Below are 15,076 nucleotides of genomic sequence, written 5' to 3' on the forward strand. Positions count from 1 at the left end.
AGGTGGCTACATACAGGGGACGCACAGCCCACGCCCTAAGGAGCTTCGCCCCTAAAAGAGCTTCTCAGAAGTGGGATTTCAACCCACGCCCACAAACGTAGACCAGAAGCCTCGTTCAACCCGTACCACTGGGCAAGGTTTCCCTTAAGTCTGGCGCCTTCGACCACTCGGCCAGGCTGACACAATATATCAGCCCCAGCAAAAGACACTGACTTTATGCTGGTAGTAAAGTATAAAAAAAGATTGTCAGAAGTTGGATTCGAACCCACGTCCACATACGTGGACCAAAGGCCTCGTTTAAGCCGTATCACCGGGCAATGTTTCCCTTAAGTCTGGTGCCTTAGACAACTCGGCCGTTCTGACACGATATATAAGCTGCCACAAAAGAAGACACTGACTTTGTTCCGGTAGTAAAGTAAAAAAAGTGTGTCAGAAGTGGGATTCGCACCCACGCACACATACGTGGACCAGAAGCCTCGTTCATCTCGTATGACTGGGCACGGTTTCCCTTGAGTCTGGAGCCTTAGACCACTCGGCCATTCTGACACGATATTTCAGGCCCAGCAAAAGGAGACACTGACTTTGTGCTGGTAGTAAAGTAAAAAAAAGAGCTTCTCAGAAGTGGCATTTCAACCCACGCCCACATACGTAGACCAAAAGCCTCGTTCAACATGTATCACTGGGCAAGGTTTCCCTTAATTCTGGCGCCTTCGACCTCTCGGCCATGCTGACACATTATATCAGCCCCAGCAAAAAAACACTGACCTTATGCTGGTAGTAAAGTAAAAAAAAGATTGTCAGAAGTTGGATTCGAACCCACGTCCAAATACGTGGACCAAAGGCCTCGTTTAACCCGTATCACAGGGCAATGTTTCCCTTAAGTCTGGTGCCTTAGACAACTCGGCCGTTCTGACACAATATATAAGCTGCAGCAAAAGAAGACACTGACTTTGTTCTGGTAGTAAAGTAAAAAGAGTTTGTCAGAAGTGGGATTCACACCCACGCACACATACGTGGACCAGAAGCCTCGTTCATCTCGTATGACTGGGCACGGTTTCCCTCGAGTCTGGAGCCTTAGACCACTCGGCCATTCTGACACGATATTTCAGGCCCAGCCAAAGGAGACACTGACTTTGTGCTGGTAGTAATGTAAAAAAAAAGAGCTTCTCAGAAGTGGGATTTCAACCCACGCCCACATACGTAGACCAGAAGCCTCGTTCAACCCGTATTACTGGGCAAGGTTTCCCTAGAGTCTGGCGCCTTTGACCACTCGGCCATTCTGACACGATGTGTCATCCTCAGCAAAAGAAGGCTCTGACTTTGTTCTGGTAGTAAAGTAAAAAAAAGATTGTCAGAAGTGGGATTTGAACCCACCCCCACATACGTGGACCAGAAGCCTCGTTCAACCCGTATCACTGGGCAAGGTTTCCCTTAAGTCTGGCGCCTTCGACCACTCGGCCACTCTGACACAATATTTCAGCCCAGCAAAAGGACACACTGACTTTGTTCTGGTAATAAAGGAAAAAAAAGTTTATCAGAAGTGTGAATCGAACCCACGCCCACATACGTGGACCAGAAGCCTCGTTCAACCCGTATCACTGGGCAAGGTTTCCTTTGAGTCTGGCGCCCTTGACCACTCAGCCATTCTGAGACGATGTGTCATCCTCAGCAAAAGAAGGCTCTGACTTTGTTCTGGTAGTAAAGTAGAAAAAGAGCTTCTCAGAAGTGGGATTTCAACCGACGCCCACATACGTAGACCAGAAGCCTCGTTCAAGCGGTATCACTGGGCAAGGTTTCCCTTAAGTCTGGCGCCTTTGACCACTCAGCCATTCTGAGACGATGTGTCATCCTCAGCAAAAGAAGGCTCCGACTTTGTTCTGGTAGTAAAGTAAAAAAAGTTTGTCAGAACTAGGATTCAAATCCACGCCCACATACGTGGAGCAGAAGTCTCGTTGAACCTGAGTCACTGGGGAAGGTTTCCCTTAAGTCTGGCGCCTTCGACCATTCGCCCATTCTGACAGGATGTTTTAGCCCCAGCAAAAGGAGACACTGGCTTTGTTCTTGTAGTAAAGTAAAAAACGTTTGTCAGAAGTTGGATTCAAATCCACGCCCACCTACGTGGATCAGAAGCCTCGTTCAACCCGTATCACTGTGCAAGGTTTTTCTTAAGTCTAGCGCCTTCGACCAGTCGGCCATTCTGACACAATATTTCAGCCCCAGCAAAAGAAGAAACTGACTTTTTGCAGGTAGTAAAGTAAAAAAAAACTTTGTGAGAAGTGGGATTCAAACCCACGCCCACATACGTGGACACGAAGCCTCATTCAACCCATATCACTGGGCAAGGTTTCTCTTGAGTCCTTTGCCTTAGACCACTCGGCCCTCCTGACACGATGTTGTAGCCCCAGCAAAAGGAGTCACTGACTTTGTTCTGGTAGTAAAGTAAAAAAACGGATGTCAGAAGTGGGAGTCGAACCAACGCCCACATACGTGGACCGAAAGCCTCGTTCAATCCGTATCACTGGGCAAGGTTTTCCTTGCATCTGGCGCGTTAGACCACACGGCCCTTCTGACACGATGTATCAGCCCCACCAAAAGGAGACACTGACTTTGTGCTGGTAGTAAAGTAAAAAAATATTGTCAGAAGTGGGATTCAAACTCACGCCCACATACATGGACCAGAAGCCTCGTTCAACTCGTATGACTGGGCAAGGTTTCCCTTGAGTTCAGCACCTTCGACCACTCGGCAATTCTGACACAATGTTTCAGCCCAGCAAAAGGAGACACTGACTTTGTGCTGGTAGTAAATTCAAAAAAATTGACAGAAGTGAGATTCGAACCCACACACACATACGTGGACCAGAAGCCTCGTTCAACTGGCATCATCGCGCAAGGTTTCCCTTCAGTCTGGCTCCTTAGGCCACTCGGCCATGCTGACACGATATATCAGCCCAAGCAAAAAACACTGACTTTATGCTGGTAGTAAAGTAAAAAAAGATTGTCAGAAGTGGGATTCAAACCCACGCCCACATACGTGGACCAGAAGCCCCGTTCAACCCGTATCTCTGGGCAAGGTTTCCCTTGAGTCTGGCGCCTTTGACCACTCGGCCATTCTGACACGATGTGTCATCCTCAGCAAAAGAAGGCTCTGACTTTGTTCTGGTAGTAAAGTAAAAAAAGTTTGCCAGAAGTGGGATTTGAACCCACGCCCACATACGTGGATCAGAAGCCTCGTTCAACCCGTATCACTGCGGAAGGTTTCCCTTAAGTCTAGCGCCTTCGACCACTCGGCCATTCTGTCACAATATTTCAGCCCCAGCAAAAGAAGAAACTCATTTTTTGCAGGTAGTAAAGTAAAAAAAAAACTTTAAGAGAAGCGGGATTCAAACCCACGCCCACATACGTGGACACGAAGCCTCATTCAACTCATATCACTGGGCAAGGTTTCTCTTGAGTCTTTTGCCTTAGACCACTCGGCCTACCTGACACGATGTTGTAGCCCCAGCAAAAGGAGTCACTGACTTTGTTCTGGTAGTAAAGTAAAAGAAACGGTTGTCAGAAATGGGAGTCGAACCAACGCCCACATACGTGGACCAGAAGCCTCGTTCAACTCGTATGACTGGGCAAGGTTTCCCTTGAGTTCAGCACCTTCGACCACTCGGCAATTCTGACACAATGTTTCAGTCCAGCAAAAGGAGACACTGACTTTGTGCTGGTAGTAAATTCAAAAAAATTGACAGAAGTGAGATTCGAACCCACACACACATACGTGGACCAGAAGCCTCGTTCAACTGGCATCATCGCGCAAGGTTTCCCTTCAGTCTGGCTCTTTAGGCCACTCGGCCGTGCTGACACGATATATCAGCCCAAGCAAAAAACACTGACTTTATGCTGGTAGTAAAGTAAAAAAAGATTGTCAGAAGTGGGATTCAAACCCACGCCCACATACGTGGACCAGAAGCCCCGTTCAACCCGTATCTCTGGGCAAGGTTTCCCTTGAGTCTGGCGCCTTTGACCACTCGGCCATTCTGACACGATGTGTCATCCTCAGCAAAAGAAGGCTCTGACTTTGTTCTGGTAGTAAAGTAAAAAAAAGTTTGTCAGAAGTGGGATTTGAACCCACGCCCACATACGTGCACCAGAAGCCTCGTTCAAAACGTATCACTGGGCAAGGTTTCCTTTAGGGCTGGCGCCTTCGACCACTCGGCCATTCTGACACAATATTTCAGCCCAGCAAAAGGACACACTGACTTTGTTCTGGTAATAAAGGAAAAAAAAGTTTATCAGAAATGGGATTCGAACCCACCCCACATACGTGGAACAGAAGCCTCGTTCAACCCGTATCACTGGGCAAGGTTTCCCTTACGTCTGGTGCCTTAGACCACTCGGCCATTCTGACACAATATTTCAACCCAGCAAAAGGAGACACTGACTTTGTTCTGGTAGTTAAGTAAAAAAAAAGTTTGTCTGAAGGGGGATTCAAACCCACGCCCACATACGTGGACACGAAGCCTCATTCAACCCATATCACTGAGCAAGGTTTCTCTTGAGTATTTTGCCTTAGACCACTCGGCCCTCCTGACACGATGTTGTAGCCCCAGCAAAAGGAGTCACTGACTTTGTTCAGGTAGTAAAGTAAAAAAACGGTTGTCAGAAGTGGGAGTCGAACCAACGCCCACATACGTGGACCAGAAGCCTCGTTCAACCCGTATCACTGGGCAAGGTTTCCCTTGCGTCTGGCGCCTTAGACCACACGGCCCTTCTGACACGATGTATCAGCCCCAGCAAAAGGAGACAGTGACTTTGTTCTGGTAGTAAAGTAAAAAAACAGAGTTTGTCAGAAGTGTGAATCGAACCCACGCCCACATACGTGGACCAGAAGCCTCGTTCAACCCGTATCACTGGGCAAGGTTTCCCTTGAGTCTGGCGCCTTTGACCACTCAGCCATTCTGAGACGATGTGTCATTCTCAGCGAAAGAAGGCTCTGACTTTGTTCTGGTAGTAAAGTAAAAAAAGAGCTTCTCAGAAGTGGGATTTCAACCGACGCCCACGTACGTAGACCAGAAGCCTCGTTCTAGCGGTATCACTGGGCAAGGTTTCCCTTAAGTCTGGCGCCTTTGACCACTCAGCCATTCTGAGACGATGTGTCATCCTCAGCAAAAGAAGGCTCTGACTTTGTTCTGGTAGTAAAGTAAAAAAAGTTTGCCAGAAGTGGGATTTGAACCCACGCCCACATACGTGGATCAGAAGCCTCGTTCAACCCGTATCACTGAGCAAGGTTTCTCTTGAGTATTTTGCCTTAGACCACTCGGCCCTCCTGACACGATGTTGTAGCCCCAGCAAAAGGAGTCACTGACTTTGTTCTGGTAGTAAAGTAAAAAAACGGATGTCAGAAGTGGGAGTCGAACCAACGCCCACATACGTGGACCGAAAGCCTCGTTCAATCCGTATCACTGGGCAAGGTTTTCCTTGCATCTGGCGCGTTAGACCACACGGCCCTTCTGACACGATGTATCAGCCCCACCAAAAGGAGACACTGACTTTGTGCTGGTAGTAAAGTAAAAAAATATTGTCAGAAGTGGGATTCAAACTCACGCCCACATACATGGACCAGAAGCCTCGTTCAACCCGTATCTCTGGGCAAGGTTTCCCTTGAGTCTGGCGCCTTTGACCACTCCGCCATTCTGACACGATGTGTCATCCTCAGCAAAAGAAGGCTCTGACTTTGTTCTGGTAGTAAAGTAAAAAAAGTTTGCCAGAAGTGGGATTTGAACCCACGCCCACATACGTGGATCAGAAGCCTCGTTCAACCCGTATCACTGCGGAAGGTTTCCCTTAAGTCTAGCGCCTTTGACCACTCGGCCATTCTGTCACAATATTTCAGCCCCAGCAAAAGAAGAAACTCATTTTTTGCAGGTAGTAAAGTAAAAAAAAACTTTAAGAGAAGCGGGATTCAAACCCACGCCCTCATACGTGGACACGAAGCCTCATTCAACTCATATCACTGGGCAAGGTTTCTCTTGAGTCTTTTGCCTTAGACCACTCGGCCTACCTGACACGATGTTGTAGCCCCAGCAAAAGGAGTCACTGACTTTGTTCTGGTAGTAAAGTAAAAGGAACGGTTGTCAGAAGTGGGAGTCGAACCAACGCCCACATACGTGGACCAGAAGCCTCGTTCAACTCGTATGACTGGGCAAGGTTTCCCTTGAGTTCAGCACCTTCGACCACTCGGCAATTCTGACACAATGTTTCAGCCCAGCAAAAGGAGACACTGACTTTGTGCTGGTAGTAAATTCAAAAAAATTGACAGAAGTGAGATTCGAACCCACACACACATACGTGGACCAGAAGCCTCGTTCAACTGGCATCATCGCGCAAGGTTTCCCTTCAGTCTGGCTCCTTATGCCACTCGGCCATGCTGACACGATATATCAGCCCAAGCAAAAAACACTGACTTTATGCTGGTAGTAAAGTAAAAAAAAGATTGTCAGATGTGGGATTCAAACCCACGCCCACATACGTGGACCAGAAGCCCCGTTCAACCCGTATCTCTGGGCAAGGTTTCCCTTGAGTCTGGCGCCTTTGACCACTCGGCCATTCTGACACGATGTGTCATCCTCAGCAAAAGAAGGCTCTGACTTTGTTCTGGTAGTAAAGTAAAAAAAAGTTTGTCAGAAGTGGGATTTGAACCCACGCCCACATACGTGCACCAGAAGCCTCGTTCAAAACGTATCACTGGGCAAGGTTTCCTTTAGGGCTGGCGCCTTCGACCACTCGGCCATTCTGACACAATATTTCAGCCCAGCAAAAGGGCACACTGACTTTGTTCTGGTAATAAAGGAAAAAAAAGTTTATCAGAAATGGGATTCGAACCCACCCCACATACGTGGAACAGAAGCCTCGTTCAACCCGTATCACTGGGCAAGGTTTCTCTTACGTCTGGTGCCTTAGACCACTCGGCCATTCTGACACAATATTTCAACCCAGCAAAAGGAGACACTGACTTTGTTCTGGTAGTTAAGTAAAAAAAAGTTTGTCTGAAGGGGGATTCAAACCCACGCCCACATACGTGGACACGAAGCCTCATTCAACCCATATCACTGAGCAAGGTTTCTCTTGAGTATTTTGCCTTAGACCACTCGGCCCTCCTGACACGATGTTGTAGCCCCAGCAAAAGGAGTCACTGACTTTGTTCAGGTAGTAAAGTAAAAAAAACGGTTGTCAGAAGTGGGAGTCGAACCAACGCCCACATACGTGGATCAGAAGCCTCGTTCAACCCGTATCACTGCGCAAGGTTTCCCTTGAGTCTGGCGCTTCAGACCACTCGGCTATTCTGATACAATATGTCAGCCTCAGCAAAAGAAGACGCTGACTCTGTGCTGGCAAAAAATAAAAAAAAAATTGACAGAAGTCAGATTCGAACCCACGCACACATACGTGGAACAGAAGACTCGTTCAACTCGCATCACCGGGGAAGGTTTCCCTTCAGTCTGGCGCCTTAGACCACTCGGCCATTCTGATACGATATGTAAGCCCCAGTAAAAGGAGACACTGACTTTGTTCTGTTAGTGAAGTAAAAAAAAGTTTGTAAGAAGAGGGATTCGAACCCACGCCCACATACGTGGATCAGAAGCCTCGTTCAACCCGTATCACTGCGGAAGGTTTCCCTTAAGTCTAGCGCCTTCGACCACTCGGCCATTCTGTCACAATATTTCAGCCCCAGCAAAAGAAGAAACTCATTTTTTGCAGGTAGTAAAGTAAAAAAAAAACTTTAAGAGAAGCGGGATTCAAACCCACGCCCACATACGTGGACACGAAGCCTCATTCAACTCATATCACTGGGCAAGGTTTCTCTTGAGTCTTTTGCCTTAGACCACTCGGCCTACCTGACACGATGTTGTAGCCCCAGCAAAAGGAGTCACTGACTTTGTTCTGGTAGTAAAGTAAAAGAAACGGTTGTCAGAAGTGGGAGTCGAACCAACGCCCACATACGTGGACCAGAAGCCTCGTTCAACTCGTATGACTGGGCAAGGTTTCCCTTGAGTTCAGCACCTTCGACCACTCGGCAATTCTGACACAATGTTTCAGCCCAGCAAAAGGAGACACTGACTTTGTGCTGGTAGTAAATTCAAAAAAATTGACAGAAGTGAGATTCGAACCCACACACACATACGTGGACCAGAAGCCTCGTTCAACTGGCATCATCGCGCAAGGTTTCCCTTCAGTCTGGCTCCTTAGGCCACTCGGCCATGCTGACACGATATATCAGCCCAAGCAAAAAACACTGACTTTATGCTGGTAGTAAAGTAAAAAAAAGATTGTCAGAAGTGGGATTCAAACCCACGCCCACATACGTGGACCAGAAGCCCCGTTCAACCCGTATCTCTGGGCAAGGTTTCCCTTGAGTCTGGCGCCTTTGACCACTCGGCCATTCTGACACGATGTGTCATCCTCAGCAAAAGAAGGCTCTGAGTTTGTTCTGGTAGTAAAGTAAAAAAAAGTTTGTCAGAAGTGGGATTTGAACCCACGCCCACATACGTGCACCAGAAGCCTCGTTCAAAACGTATCACTGGGCAAGGTTTCCTTTAGGGCTGGCGCCTTCGACCACTCGGCCATTCTGACACAATATTTCAGCCCAGCAAAAGGACACACTGACTTTGTTCTGGTAATAAAGGAAAAAAAAGTTTATCAGAAATGGGATTCGAACCCACCCCACATACGTGGAACAGAAGCCTCGTTCAACCCGTATCACTGGGCAAGGTTTCCCTTACGTCTGGTGCCTTAGACCACTCGGCCATTCTGACACAATATTTCAACCCAGCAAAAGGAGACACTGACTTTGTTCTGGTAGTTAAGTAAAAAAAAAAGTTTGTCATAAGGGGGATTCAAACCCACGCCCACATACGTGGACACGAAGCCTCATTCAACCCATATCACTCAGCAAGGTTTCTCTTGAGTATTTTGCCTTAGACCACTCGGCCCTCCTGACACGATGTTGTAACCCCAGCAAAAGGAGTCACTGACTTTGTTCAGGTAGTAAAGTAAAAAAACGGTTGTCAGATGTGGGAGTCGAACCAACGCCCACATACGTGGATCAGAAGCCTCGTTCAACCCGTATCACTGCGCAAGGTTTCCCTTGAGTCTGGCGCTTCAGACCACTCGGCTATTCTGATACAATATGTCAGCCTCAGCAAAAGAAGACGCTGACTCTGTGCTGGCAAAAAATAAAAAAAAAATTGACAGAAGTCAGATTCGAACCCACGCACACATACGTAGAACAGAAGACTCGTTCAACTCGCATCACCGGGGAAGGTTTCCCTTCAGTCTGGCGCCTTAGACCACTCGGCCATTCTGATACGATATGTAAGCCCCAGTAAAAGGAGACACTGACTTTGTTCTGTTAGTGAAGTAAAAAAAAGTTTGTAAGAAGAGGGATTCGAACCCACGCCCACATACGTGGATCAGAAACCTCGTTCAACCCCTATCACTGGGCAAGGTTTCCCTTGAGTCTGGCGCCTTAGACCTCTCGGCCATTCTGACACAATATTTCAGCCTAGCAAAAGGAGACACTGACTTTGTTCTGGTAGTAAAGTAAAAAAACAGAGTTTGTCAGAAGTTTGAATCGAACCCACGCCCACATACGTGGACCAGAAGCCTCGTTCAACCCGTATCACTGGGCAAGGTTTCCCTTGAGTCTGGCGCCTTTGACCACTCAGCCATTCTGAGACAATGTGTCATCCTCAGCAAAAGAAGGCTCTGACTTTGTTCTGGTAGTAAAGTAAAAAAAAAAGCTTGTCAGAAGTTGGATTTGAACCCACGCCCACATACGTGGAGCAGAAGCCTCGTTCAACCTGAGTCACTGGGCAAGGTTTCCATTAAGTCTGGCGCCCTCGACCAATGGGGCATTCTGACAGGATGTTTTAGCCCCAGCAAAAGGAGACACTGGCTTTGTTCTTGTAGTAAAGTAAAAAAAGTTTGTCAGAAGTAGGATTCAAATCCACGCCCACATACGTGGATCAGAAGCCTCGTTCAACCCGTATCACTGCGCAAGGTTTCCCTAAAGTCTAGCGCCTTCGACCGCTCGGCCATTCTGACACAATATTTCAGCCCCAGCATAAGAAGAAACTGACATTTTGCAGGTAGTAAGGTAAACTAAAAACTTTGTGAGAAGTGGGATTCAAACCCACGCCCGCATACGTGGACACGAAGCCTCATTCAACCCATATCACTGGGCAAGGTTTCTCTTGAGTCTTTTGCCTTACACCACTCGGCCCTCCTGACACGATGTTGTAGCCCCAGCAAAAGGAGTCACTGACTTTGTTCTGGTAGTGAAATAAAAAAAGTGCCGCCATATCCACGAAGTGAATGATGATGAGTGGGCGAAGCTCCGGAGGTAAACCTGGTAAACAATGAATCCTCTGTACATTTTGACCACTCGATTTTATTACATCGCTCCCCCTAGCGTACGTCGCCGCACTAAATCGAACGATTGCCTTCAACCAATGACACGCGCCATATGTGACATCATTCCTATTTTATAAGATCTCGCGTCTTTCATCAACTACAAGTACCGCTTTCTAGTTTATAACATCTTGCATCTTTTCATCATCAGCTAAAAGTACCACCATCTAGTAAACACTACAAGAACTAAACGAGAGGTGGCTACATACAGGAGACGGTACCGCCATCTAGTGAACACTGCAAGAACTAAACTAGAGGTGGCTACATACAGGGGACGCACAGCCCACGCCCTAAGGAGCTTCGCCCCTAAAAGAGCTTCTCAGAAGTGGGATTTCAACCCACGCCCACAAACGTAGACCAGAAGCCTCGTTCAACCCGTACCACTGGGCAAGGTTTCCCTTAAGTCTGGCGCCTTCGACCACTCGGCCAGGCTGACACAATATATCAGCCCCAGCAAAAGACACTGACTTTATGCTGGTAGTAAAGTATAAAAAAAGATTGTCAGAAGTTGGATTCGAACCCACGTCCACATACGTGGACCAAAGGCCTCGTTTAAGCCGTATCACCGGGCAATGTTTCCCTTAAGTCTGGTGCCTTAGACAACTCGGCCGTTCTGACACGATATATAAGCTGCCACAAAAGAAGACACTGACTTTGTTCCGGTAGTAAAGTAAAAAAAGTGTGTCAGAAGTGGGATTCGCACCCACGCACACATACGTGGACCAGAAGCCTCGTTCATCTCGTATGACTGGGCACGGTTTCCCTTGAGTCTGGAGCCTTAGACCACTCGGCCATTCTGACACGATATTTCAGGCCCAGCAAAAGGAGACACTGACTTTGTGCTGGTAGTAAAGTAAAAAAAAGAGCTTCTCAGAAGTGGCATTTCAACCCACGCCCACATACGTAGACCAAAAGCCTCGTTCAACATGTATCACTGGGCAAGGTTTCCCTTAATTCTGGCGCCTTCGACCTCTCGGCCATGCTGACACATTATATCAGCCCCAGCAAAAAAACACTGACCTTATGCTGGTAGTAAAGTAAAAAAAAGATTGTCAGAAGTTGGATTCGAACCCACGTCCAAATACGTGGACCAAAGGCCTCGTTTAACCCGTATCACAGGGCAATGTTTCCCTTAAGTCTGGTGCCTTAGACAACTCGGCCGTTCTGACACAATATATAAGCTGCAGCAAAAGAAGACACTGACTTTGTTCTGGTAGTAAAGTAAAAAGAGTTTGTCAGAAGTGGGATTCACACCCACGCACACATACGTGGACCAGAAGCCTCGTTCATCTCTTACGACTGGACACGGTTTCCCTTGGGTCTAGCGCCTTCGACCACTCGGCCATTCTGACACAATATTTCAGCCCAGCAAAAAGAGACACTGACTTTGTGCTGGTAGTAAATAAAAAAAGAGTTTGTCAGAAGTGGGATTCGAACCCACGCCCACATACATGGACCAGAAGCCTCATTCGACCCGTATCACTGGGCAAGGTTTCCCTTAAGTCTGGCGCCTTCGACCACTCGGCCATTCTGACACAATATTTCAGCCCAGCAAAAAGAGACACTGACTTTGTGCTGGTAGTAAATAAAAAAAGAGTTTGTCAGTAGTGGGATTCGAACCCACGCCCACATACATGGACCAGAAGCCTCATTCAACCCGTATCACTGGGCAAGGTTTCCCTAAAGTCTGGCGCCTTCGACCACTCGGCCATTCTGACACGATATTTTAGTCCTAACCAAAGGAGACACTGGCTTTCTTCTTGTACTAAAATAAAAAAAGTTTGTCAGAATTGGGATTCACACCCACGCCCACATACGTGGACCAGAAGCCTCGATCAACCCGTATCACTGCGCAAGGTTTCCCTTGAGTCTGGCGCCTTAGATCACTCGGCTATTCTGATACGATATGTAAGCCCCAGCAAAAGGAGACACTGACTTTGTTCTGTTAGTGAAGTAAAAAAAAAGTTTGTCAGAAGAGGGATTCGAACCCACGCCCACATACGTGGACCAGAAGCCTCGTTCAACCCCTATCACTGGGGAAGGTTTCCCTTGAGTCTGACGCCTTAGACCACTCGGCCATTCTGACACGATATATCAGCCCCAGCAAAAGAAGACACTGACTTCGTGCTGGTAGTAAAGTAAAAAAAAACGGAGTTTGTCAGAAGTGCGAATCGAACCCACGCCCACATACGTGGACCAGAAGCCTCGTTCAACCCGTATCACTGGGCGAAGTTTCCCTTGAGTCTGGCTCCTTAGGCCACTCGGCCATTCTGACACGATATTTTAGTCCTAACCAAAGGAGACACTGGCTTTGTTCTTGTACTAAAATAAAAAAAAGTTTGTCAGAAGTGGGATTCAAACCCACGCCCACATACGTGGACCAGAAGCCCCGTTCAACCCGTATCTCTGGGCAAGGTTTCCCTTGAGTCTGGCGCCTCTGACCACTCGGCCATTCTGACACGATGTGTCATCCTCAGCAAAAGAAGGCTCTGACTTTGTTCTGGTAGTAAAGTAAAAAAAAGTTTGTCAGAAGTGGGATTTGAACCCACGCCCACATATGTGCACCAGAAGTTTCGTTCAACACGTATCACTGGGCAAGGTTTCCTTTAGGTCTGGCGCCTTCGACCACTCGGCCACTCTGACACAATATTTCAGCCCAGCAAAAGGACACACTGACTTTGTTCTGGTAGTAAAGTAAAAAAACAGAGTTTGTCAGAAGTTTGAATCGAACCCACGCCCACATACGTGGACCAGAAGCCTCGTTCAACCCGTATCACTGGGCAAGGTTTCCCTTGAGTCTGGCGCCTTTGACCACTCAGCCATTCTGAGACAATGTGTCATCCTCAGCAAAAGAAGGCTCTGACTTTGTTCTGGTAGTAAAGTAAAAAAAAAAGCTTGTCAGAAGTTGGATTTGAACCCACGCCCACATACGTGGAGCAGAAGCCTCGTTCAACCTGAGTCACTGGGCAAGGTTTCCATTAAGTCTGGCGCCCTCGACCAATGGGGCATTCTGACAGGATGTTTTAGCCCCAGCAAAAGGAGACACTGGCTTTGTTCTTGTAGTAAAGTAAAAAAAGTTTGTCAGAAGTAGGATTCAAATCCACGCCCACATACGTGGATCAGAAGCCTCGTTCAACCCGTATCACTGCGCAAGGTTTCCCTAAAGTCTAGCGCCTTCGACCGCTCGGCCATTCTGACACAATATTTCAGCCCCAGCATAAGAAGAAACTGACATTTTGCAGGTAGTAAGGTAAACTAAAAACTTTGTGAGAAGTGGGATTCAAACCCACGCCCGCATACGTGGACACGAAGCCTCATTCAACCCATATCACTGGGCAAGGTTTCTCTTGAGTCTTTTGCCTTACACCACTCGGCCCTCCTGACACGATGTTGTAGCCCCAGCAAAAGGAGTCACTGACTTTGTTCTGGTAGTGAAATAAAAAAAGTGCCGCCATATCCACGAAGTGAATGATGATGAGTGGGCGAAGCTCCGGAGGTAAACCTGGTAAACAATGAATCCTCTGTACATTTTGACCACTCGATTTTATTACATCGCTCCCCCTAGCGTACGTCGCCGCACTAAATCGAACGATTGCCTTCAACCAATGACACGCGCCATATGTGACATCATTCCTATTTTATAAGATCTCGCGTCTTTCATCAACTACAAGTACCGCTTTCTAGTTTATAACATCTTGCATCTTTTCATCATCAGCTAAAAGTACCACCATCTAGTAAACACTACAAGAACTAAACGAGAGGTGGCTACATACAGGAGACGGTACCGCCATCTAGTGAACACTGCAAGAACTAAACTAGAGGTGGCTACATACAGGGGACGCACAGCCCACGCCCTAAGGAGCTTCGCCCCTAAAAGAGCTTCTCAGAAGTGGGATTTCAACCCACGCCCACAAACGTAGACCAGAAGCCTCGTTCAACCCGTACCACTGGGCAAGGTTTCCCTTAAGTCTGGCGCCTTCGACCACTCGGCCAGGCTGACACAATATATCAGCCCCAGCAAAAGACACTGACTTTATGCTGGTAGTAAAGTATAAAAAAAGATTGTCAGAAGTTGGATTCGAACCCACGTCCACATACGTGGACCAAAGGCCTCGTTTAAGCCGTATCACCGGGCAATGTTTCCCTTAAGTCTGGTGCCTTAGACAACTCGGCCGTTCTGACACGATATATAAGCTGCCACAAAAGAAGACACTGACTTTGTTCCGGTAGTAAAGTAAAAAAAGTGTGTCAGAAGTGGGATTCGCACCCACGCACACATACGTGGACCAGAAGCCTCGTTCATCTCGTATGACTGGGCACGGTTTCCCTTGAGTCTGGAGCCTTAGACCACTCGGCCATTCTGACACGATATTTCAGGCCCAGCAAAAGGAGACACTGACTTTGTGCTGGTAGTAAAGTAAAAAAAAGAGCTTCTCAGAAGTGGCATTTCAACCCACGCCCACATACGTAGACCAAAAGCCTCGTTCAACATGTATCACTGGGCAAGGTTTCCCTTAATTCTGGCGCCTTCGACCTCTCGGCCATGCTGACACATTATATCAGCCCCAGCAAAAAAACACTGACCTTATGCTGGTAGTAAAGTAAAAAAAAGATTGTC

General features: G+C 47.6%; 14 non-coding genes across 14 annotated transcripts; all 14 read right to left on the reverse strand.

The window, feature by feature from the left end:
* Positions 1-1,349: 1,349 nt before the first annotated feature.
* TRNAL-UAA (transfer RNA leucine (anticodon UAA)) lies at positions 1,350-1,468 on the reverse strand. Its single transcript has 2 exons — positions 1,431-1,468; positions 1,350-1,395 (listed from the first exon to the last, which is right to left on the reverse strand). It is a non-coding gene; the product is annotated as a tRNA-Leu (tRNA).
* A 1,528-nt stretch (positions 1,469-2,996) lies between these two features.
* Positions 2,997-3,115, reverse strand: TRNAL-CAA (transfer RNA leucine (anticodon CAA)). Its single transcript has 2 exons — positions 3,078-3,115; positions 2,997-3,042 (listed from the first exon to the last, which is right to left on the reverse strand). It is a non-coding gene; the product is annotated as a tRNA-Leu (tRNA).
* Positions 3,116-3,179: 64 nt separating this feature from the next.
* On the reverse strand, positions 3,180-3,298 carry TRNAL-UAA (transfer RNA leucine (anticodon UAA)). Its single transcript has 2 exons — positions 3,261-3,298; positions 3,180-3,225 (listed from the first exon to the last, which is right to left on the reverse strand). It is a non-coding gene; the product is annotated as a tRNA-Leu (tRNA).
* Positions 3,299-3,911: 613 nt separating this feature from the next.
* Positions 3,912-4,030, reverse strand: TRNAL-CAA (transfer RNA leucine (anticodon CAA)). The gene is made up of 2 exons: positions 3,993-4,030; positions 3,912-3,957 (listed from the first exon to the last, which is right to left on the reverse strand). It is a non-coding gene; the product is annotated as a tRNA-Leu (tRNA).
* Positions 4,031-4,095: 65 nt separating this feature from the next.
* TRNAL-UAA (transfer RNA leucine (anticodon UAA)) lies at positions 4,096-4,214 on the reverse strand. The gene is made up of 2 exons: positions 4,177-4,214; positions 4,096-4,141 (listed from the first exon to the last, which is right to left on the reverse strand). It is a non-coding gene; the product is annotated as a tRNA-Leu (tRNA).
* A 1,536-nt stretch (positions 4,215-5,750) lies between these two features.
* On the reverse strand, positions 5,751-5,869 carry TRNAL-UAA (transfer RNA leucine (anticodon UAA)). The gene is made up of 2 exons: positions 5,832-5,869; positions 5,751-5,796 (listed from the first exon to the last, which is right to left on the reverse strand). It is a non-coding gene; the product is annotated as a tRNA-Leu (tRNA).
* Positions 5,870-6,482: 613 nt separating this feature from the next.
* On the reverse strand, positions 6,483-6,601 carry TRNAL-CAA (transfer RNA leucine (anticodon CAA)). The gene is made up of 2 exons: positions 6,564-6,601; positions 6,483-6,528 (listed from the first exon to the last, which is right to left on the reverse strand). It is a non-coding gene; the product is annotated as a tRNA-Leu (tRNA).
* Positions 6,602-6,666: 65 nt separating this feature from the next.
* TRNAL-UAA (transfer RNA leucine (anticodon UAA)) lies at positions 6,667-6,785 on the reverse strand. Its single transcript has 2 exons — positions 6,748-6,785; positions 6,667-6,712 (listed from the first exon to the last, which is right to left on the reverse strand). It is a non-coding gene; the product is annotated as a tRNA-Leu (tRNA).
* A 1,531-nt stretch (positions 6,786-8,316) lies between these two features.
* TRNAL-CAA (transfer RNA leucine (anticodon CAA)) lies at positions 8,317-8,435 on the reverse strand. The gene is made up of 2 exons: positions 8,398-8,435; positions 8,317-8,362 (listed from the first exon to the last, which is right to left on the reverse strand). It is a non-coding gene; the product is annotated as a tRNA-Leu (tRNA).
* A 65-nt stretch (positions 8,436-8,500) lies between these two features.
* On the reverse strand, positions 8,501-8,619 carry TRNAL-UAA (transfer RNA leucine (anticodon UAA)). The gene is made up of 2 exons: positions 8,582-8,619; positions 8,501-8,546 (listed from the first exon to the last, which is right to left on the reverse strand). It is a non-coding gene; the product is annotated as a tRNA-Leu (tRNA).
* A 3,255-nt stretch (positions 8,620-11,874) lies between these two features.
* TRNAL-UAA (transfer RNA leucine (anticodon UAA)) lies at positions 11,875-11,993 on the reverse strand. Its single transcript has 2 exons — positions 11,956-11,993; positions 11,875-11,920 (listed from the first exon to the last, which is right to left on the reverse strand). It is a non-coding gene; the product is annotated as a tRNA-Leu (tRNA).
* A 432-nt stretch (positions 11,994-12,425) lies between these two features.
* TRNAL-CAA (transfer RNA leucine (anticodon CAA)) lies at positions 12,426-12,544 on the reverse strand. The gene is made up of 2 exons: positions 12,507-12,544; positions 12,426-12,471 (listed from the first exon to the last, which is right to left on the reverse strand). It is a non-coding gene; the product is annotated as a tRNA-Leu (tRNA).
* A 254-nt stretch (positions 12,545-12,798) lies between these two features.
* Positions 12,799-12,917, reverse strand: TRNAL-CAA (transfer RNA leucine (anticodon CAA)). Its single transcript has 2 exons — positions 12,880-12,917; positions 12,799-12,844 (listed from the first exon to the last, which is right to left on the reverse strand). It is a non-coding gene; the product is annotated as a tRNA-Leu (tRNA).
* Positions 12,918-12,982: 65 nt separating this feature from the next.
* TRNAL-UAA (transfer RNA leucine (anticodon UAA)) lies at positions 12,983-13,101 on the reverse strand. The gene is made up of 2 exons: positions 13,064-13,101; positions 12,983-13,028 (listed from the first exon to the last, which is right to left on the reverse strand). It is a non-coding gene; the product is annotated as a tRNA-Leu (tRNA).
* Positions 13,102-15,076: the final 1,975 nt, after the last annotated feature.

Source organism: Rhipicephalus microplus, chromosome 2, assembly GCF_043290135.1.
Source record: "Rhipicephalus microplus isolate Deutch F79 chromosome 2, USDA_Rmic, whole genome shotgun sequence".
In the NCBI taxonomy this organism is placed as follows: domain Eukaryota; kingdom Metazoa; phylum Arthropoda; class Arachnida; order Ixodida; family Ixodidae; genus Rhipicephalus; species Rhipicephalus microplus.